General features: G+C 37.8%; 1 long non-coding RNA gene across 1 annotated transcript in view; it reads right to left on the reverse strand.

The window, feature by feature from the left end:
• Positions 1-542: 542 nt before the first annotated feature.
• LOC135213928 (uncharacterized) overlaps positions 543-6,451 on the reverse strand; it is a 263,147-nt gene continuing 257,238 nt past the window's right edge. Inside the window, exon 4 of the long non-coding RNA XR_010314227.1 lies at positions 543-586. This is a non-coding gene — a long non-coding RNA (uncharacterized LOC135213928). The remainder of the gene's footprint in view (positions 587-6,451) is intronic.

Genomic DNA, 6,451 nt, shown 5'->3' on the forward strand with positions numbered 1-6,451 from the left:
ACGTAGTTTAAGAATAATCAAATCTTTGAATCTACGACCTCCAAAAATGAGCTTCTGAAATATCACTAATAACAGCAGCCCTCCATTTTGTTGAAATGAAAACTGTTTCTATTCACACACATACAGAGTCAGGCTCGGAATGGACTAGCATAGATGAATATCTCGGAATAATCATAAACAAAAATCGTCATAATCCGAAAAAGACTGATGTTCTGTAAGCCCTACTAAGGACAGCTAGTGAAGTGATTATGATAATACGACCAACAAAACCAATATTTCCATAAAATCTGGAAACCAAAATTATTCCCACGGTAGTGCATCACGAAGGAAAAGTTAGTATGAGATCACCCTAAACGCTTTTGCTCTAGTGGCAACGACTAGCAGTTCCGATTAGTACAACCGGTACCTTTGATATCATAGAGTGAAAACTTAAGACTTAGCGGAGCTTAAAAAACAAAACACACTTCACTGATGCTGTAGTAAACTGGGAAGAAAAGTTTTAGCCATGGTAATATTTATGAAGACAAAACAGAGCAACTAACCTGAAAGTCGGAGAGCAGGAACATCGACTTGGCAACGCTGAATTCTGAAAAAGAGAGAAAGCTTTTCTTGTTTATATATGTGATAAATAGTCATGGAAAGAAATGAAAAAATATAATTTACAGCAATATAGAAGTACATATGAGGCATAAGATAACAAAAATTACTTTATACGCTCGCGCGCGCATACATACACACATATATATAAATAAAGGTATAACCCACGAGGGATTTATCAACGTTCCAAACTTTCGTGATTCAGTTACACACACACACACACACACACACACACACACATATATATAGTTAAATACAACGTAAATCCCCGCGAGGGATTATCACGTTCCAAACTTTCGTGATTCAGTCACACACATATATGAATATATATATATATATATATATATATATATATATATATATATATATATATATATATATATATATACTATATATATATATATATATATATATATATATATATATATATATATATATATATATATATATCTTTATATATATCTTTTACGAAATATATGTTAAGGATAACTGGAATATATAAAGGTACGAGGTTGGAAAACGATCTGAAAAAAAGAATGTAGAAATAAGAACGAACAGTTCCTTATGGGCAAAAGCGGTCCTGTTTAAAATTGCTGTCGACACTACACAATAATAAATAAAATAAATGACTAACATCATTGAACACGGAATTACAGGTGTTAAAAAGATCTATTCATCTTTTTTCATTTTCGACCAGCGTTGAACTTTACTTCTCTCGTAACTCCGTTTGTATTTTTTCTTCCCTTTTTAAATACACTTTCATTCTACCCCGTTGTCGCTTGCTAGACCACTTCATGGCCTTTATGTTTGCTCCATTAGGATGCAGGCACTTCCTAATAGTGGCCATCTTGATAATAGTAGGTTTAATGCTCAGTTGTATTCACTATCAATGTATACACGTTAGCTGTGCACAGCAACCCTCAGAGAGAGAGAGAGAGAGAGAGAGAGAGAGAGAGAGAGAGAGATGAAATTCAGAATTATACTGTGTATTTCACGGAGATTGAGGTACCGTTTTTCGCCAATATCTTTCGAATTAATTGCTGGATCGGTGTGCTACTTTGCAACAGTGCGTTTCGCACCCTCCCCTAAATTTTGGTAATAAAGTCAGTTTCCAAATTCAGTTTTTTCTGGCTTTTTACTCTTGAATTTGATGGTGTAGCCAGCAAACTGATGAACGCTTTTGGACATACGAGCTCGAGTGCTACTGAACTTGTCCTAAGTATCTAGTTAAAGTAAATTCCTCACTACCCCCAACTCTCCTCTTCGTACTCCTCCATTTTTATCCCTACTCTTCCTTGACGTCATTACATCAAGTAGCACATGTTACTCTCTTCATGAATGTGATTGTTTTGATTTTGTTTATATAATTTTCTGATGAAAAGTTATTTCATGTTTATTCTAAATTCACTGTTCTACTTATATATTAAAAAATAATGGGTTAAAATCACCGAACAGTTTATAACAATTTGAGACTATGTAAGCGATATTACAGATGTATGTCAATAAATCAGTTTGATCTTTCTCTTATGCTATCCACCCCTCTTCTCTTCCTCTCTCTCTCTTTATCAATTCATCTTTGTAAAATGAATACTAGGTCTGGAATAGGAATGTAGAGAGGGTAAATTTATGAGGGAAAAATACTTTTGCACTGTGTATGTATACATCTCAAGATACAAGCCATAACTCTGAACAGCGACGAGACAACCTTCTCTGTAGTTACTGGATACACAAGTGATAAACCCTTCGTTTAAGTTAAGTATATCTTAACTTAACCAGACTACTGAGCTGATTAACAGCTCTCCTAGGGCTGGCCCTAAGGATTAGATATTTTTATGTGGCTAGGAACCAACTGGTTACCTAGCTTATTGTGGGATCCGAACCACATTATATCGAGAAACGAATTTCTAATCACCAGAAACAAATTCCTCTGATTCTATGTTGGCAGAGCGGTGAATCGAACACACGACTACCGAAACGGTAGGCGATCACGTAACCCACTCGTCCAACGAGGAACTACCCATCGTTTAACCTTGTCGACACTTCATCGACTACAAAGATTTCGGAAACCCCTAAATTCTGTATAATCATGTTGGTCGTTTGCTCATTTCATCCTACATTGATCGGTTGAAAAATTGCAATGCAATTATGTGCCAGAAAACATTCCATTACACAACAAATATTGCAGGGGAGAGAGAGAGAGAGAGAGAGAGAAGAATGAATGAAAAGACAAACATGGAAGTGAGGAGTAAAGAATGAGGAGGAAGGGCGGGTGAAAGGAGGCTGAGTCCACGAGAGTGCTTATCCGATGAATTCGTAAATCTTGACTGGTTGGCTTTGGCTATATCCTCAAATTCAGGAGTAAAGTGCCTTTAAAATATGTGTTTGGACATGGATTTTTTTGTTATACAAAATTAGGGGAGGGTGTGAGAAACAGTTTCAAAGTACCATACCGAAATCAATAGATTGGTTTGAAAGATATTGACAAAAAACGATGACTCAAACTGAAATACATAGAAGCATTCCATACATTGAGTCTTCTATGAACAAATTAATGGGCAGAGAAAAGAAATGTGACTAAAATATCGTAAACGAAGATTAATATAAAAAAATAAATGCAATAAAAAGTTATTCAACGAGGAAAGTTCAATCAGAAATCTTCTATGAACTGTGAGTCACGTTATCAAACACCACGATCAGCCAAGAGCGCCCCCCGTGGTCAGTTCCCAAAACAACTATTATGGACATGATTAAACTATATGTAATAATCTTTCTAAGGACATGAGCGCTCTCAAGACAGAGTAATCCTGGACCAACAAAGCCATCTGATGTAAAACAATTTTAGAAGAGAAATTATTTGTATCGTTAGTCTTAAAACCTATGAAAGTCTGCAGTGGAAGTGTAAGCAATTATTCCGGGCTGCCCCACCCCGGATCAGAAGGGAGGGTTTAGCCTGGTCTTATTGTCTGTGTTGTGAAATAGAAGGCTCTGCTAAAACTTGCTGCTATCCGTTCACATTTTGCACAATCGGCAACTGATCAAAGAACAAGGCTAATAACAAACAAGAAAAAAATGCGTCAACTTTCAGCCACCAACCATGAAGCTCTTAGCCTCGGCCCATGAAACTTTTAAGACACAGCCCGGAGGTGGCTTGTGTTGTTGGTACCACAGAAAACTATAAAGAGGAGGGCGGGTGGCCAAACGAAACTTACCCCAGGCTGTTCATGTCTACCATAAGCGGTAACTGGTCACAATGAGACCCTAAAGCCAATGGAATAAACCAAGTTGATCTTTTCGAAACAAAACAGAGCAAGACATATAAACTAGCCAATCAAAATAGATAGAAACATGTAAAACTGACCATTTGCATAATGAGATTGCTGTTTGTGCAATAAGATCTCAAGCGTTCAGAAAAGTCAGTTGCTGCACTGATGTTTATTAAGAGTTAATATCCCGGTCTGCTTTCATTTACCCTTCGAGGAGTCACAAGCCAGTCATTTAATATCTACTTTATTTTTTTTTTTGGGGGGGGGGGGTGGGGGGGGGGGTGGGATTGGGGGGGAAAGTGGAAGGTTCTTGGTTACATTGCTTCTTACAAAAATCATCATCGTTTTTTTTCGTTCCTAAGTTTCTTCCTACCTGTACCCTGTTCCTTCTCCATCTTCCTTTGTCTTCACTTCACTTTCCTAACCCTTTTCATCATTATTTACCTGTTCTGTCATTCCCCTTCCTGACACTTCCATTATCCTTTTTTTCTTCTTCCTCTTCAATCTTTTTCTCCGTCTACTCTACCCCTCACGCTCTCCATTTATCCTTCCTACTCCACCTCTTCTCTCTACTTTCCTTCCAGACCTCTCCCTTCCTTTCTTCCCCTACTCTACCTTTTTCTCTTCTCCTGCTCTCCCTTTTCTTCCTCCCCCTCCTTCACCTTCTCCTCTCCTTTTTCTGCTTCCCCCCTTCCTCTCCTTCTTCCGTTTGTTTCCTTTCCTTCGCTTCTTTTTTTCCACTTGTCCTTTTCTTCTTTTTCATTTTTCTGGTCTCCATCCCTTTTTGGAAATTAACGTAGCATTGCGGTTCCTCCTTTTATCCAAAGGGGTAGGATTTGAAACGTTCTAGGAAATCAGGCTCCGACACGGAAATCAATTCGCGTACGGAAATGAGGCTGCACTGCTGATATTATATACAACGTATGGAAATAAGTTTTCAACATAAAAATAAGGTCTGTTCAGGTGGACAAATTCCCGTCACGGGAATTAGGCTACAGTACCGATTTAGAACGCAATATACATGACATTCCCGGTACAGAAATTTGACCACGGTACTAGAGTTAGGATCTGCTACAGAAATTATAGTCTAATATATAGAAATCAAACAAATATGGAATTTCGAATCAATCTCTTTGAAAGGATTTAGACACTGGCACGAGCACGAGGGTCGTTATGGATATTCTCCACCTTTCACGGAATTAATAATTGCTTGAGAAATTAAAAATAGTAAGAAAATTGAGATCTGGCATTATAAAGGGGTCAATGAACGGGATTCTTTATCTGGTATGAAATTAGGCCTGACAAGGAAATGAGACCCTGATGCGAAAATTAAGACCTGTTCCGGTGATTAGATAAAAAAAAAATGAGGCCATAACAAATTAAGGCCAAGGATATACTACATACATTCGAGCCACGCGGGCAAGGTCTCTCTAATCTAACGAGATTAATCTGATTAATGAAAACGCTCCATCCACAATGCCCTTTAATGTAATCCGAGCAAACAAGAATTCACGGGACCCGTTCGTTTGTAATTTGGAACCAATTAACAGCGGCTTAAGCCCACCCAGGTCGTCCTCGGTAGAAAGAAGTGGGTGGAATACCTTACTTGCCTGTATTTGCATGTAATTAGCATAACAATGAACGGGTCTGCTTTCCTTTGGACAGAACGGCAATCTGCTCTCTTCATCTCGTGGGAATAGAATGAGATGGAACGAGATGGAATGAGATAGAATTAGATGGAGTTTTTGATATAATTAGATGGTTTCACTGCCCCTCCCAGCTAGGATTTTCTTTCTTTTTATTTTTTTGCTACGGACTGGACGATAGTGAATTTGGCCGTCTTCATTTGTGCAGTGAGATGAATTTGGTTGGAATAAGAGATGAATTCGTTAGGGTACTTTGCTTTCACTTTATTGGGAAACTCTGTATGAATTACTGTCGTCATTTAGGTACACCGAGAAGTGAATGTAGAAAGAATCTGAGATGAATTCATAAAAGAATTACCTATACTTACATGAGATCTATCTCTTTATACGATTTAGACTGTCATCATTTGCGCAATAATTTGATTCTACAGAGAATATAAGATGGATTCGTAGGCGATTTTGTTTTCATTTTTAAAAGGTAATCTCTCCAGATGAATTAGTCTGTCATTATTTGTGGCGTGAGGCAAATTCAGGTGGTATTTCAGACGAATTCGTCTAGACCTCTAGATTTCAATTTTATCCATAATAATAACTTCGGTTTCTGTTGTATGTTGATGCAAATAATTTTATTACTGTTATTTGCGATAAAGATAATTTAGGTTTTTCTCTCTCTCTCTCTCTCTCTCTCTCTCTCTCTCTCTCTCTCCTTTGTATATCCTTCTCTCCCATTCTCTCCTCGATTTTATAAGTTTCTTTCTCTCTCTCTCTCTCTCTCTCTCTCTCTTCTCTCTCTCTCTCTCTGTTTATCATTCCCTCTCAGCCTCTCCACGATGTTATAAGTTTCTCTCTCCCTCGCTCTCTCTCACGATGTCTCCTCGGATGGACTACTAAGTCTTTGAGACATCCTAATCCTTGTAACTCCTAATCTCTCTTTCCCTCCAATAC

The sequence above is a fragment of the Macrobrachium nipponense genome, chromosome 43, assembly GCF_015104395.2.
Source record: "Macrobrachium nipponense isolate FS-2020 chromosome 43, ASM1510439v2, whole genome shotgun sequence".
Lineage (NCBI taxonomy): Eukaryota > Metazoa > Arthropoda > Malacostraca > Decapoda > Palaemonidae > Macrobrachium > Macrobrachium nipponense.